The sequence below is a fragment of the Perkinsus marinus genome (assembly GCF_000006405.1).
Source record: "Perkinsus marinus ATCC 50983 genomic scaffold scf_1104296967792, whole genome shotgun sequence".
Taxonomy (NCBI): Eukaryota; Perkinsozoa; order Perkinsida; family Perkinsidae; genus Perkinsus; species Perkinsus marinus.
In genome coordinates, this window is record NW_003203421.1 from 2107 (window position 1) to 2951 (window position 845).

The window sequence follows — 845 nt, forward strand, 5'->3', positions numbered from 1 at the left end:
GTGTACATGGGTATGTTACAGCGTATGTAGATTTTGATATGGAAATGTGTGTAATTTTGCGAGAGTAATAAGAATCGATATCCCATGAACAAGATGAGCATGATCGTTGAGAACTATGTTTATAATTGGTAGTAAAATGAATAATAACACACTTGTTATACTAATACTCAATGGAGTTTTATCCGTGATATGAAAAACACTGGTGAAAAACATATTACACGACTACTGCATACAGCGTAAATCGCCTTTATCACAGAGTATTACGCCACTTCACGTAAAACGGGTCGTGAAATTCCGTTGATATATACACGAGTATTTTACTATTAGTATTTCCATGTAATCATATTCATGAAATTGATATAGTTGTTGATGTAGAAGTTATTAATCGTTGTGTTATATCGCGTTCGCCCAAATGTGCCTTAAATTTGATATGCAACATATGTCTTTGGTATTTCAGTCCTCTGCTACGGCAAGAATATCTCAACAGCCACACCCTAGTGTGTAAAGTATATGTGCTTAGTGCTAGTGGTATTATACCTCCTGGTGGAAGCACTGACTGTGAGAGCTACATTTGGGTAGGTGTCGGGTTGTGATTTGCTGGTGGTGTGGTATGGCGTTTTAAAGCAGTGGTAGTGCGAAGAAATTGACAATCAGCTTGAGTTTGGGTTTTTCGGCAGAGCTTGAAGATTTCCTTGAGAAATTGCGGGAATTTACGAGCAAGTTGCAAAAACCAACGAAGATTTTCTGCAAATTCTACAAAATTTCATGTAGTGTGATAATGGTAACCTTTCGAGACTATGATAGCGACAAGTTGTTCACTATCATTAATCCCGGAATAGACAACA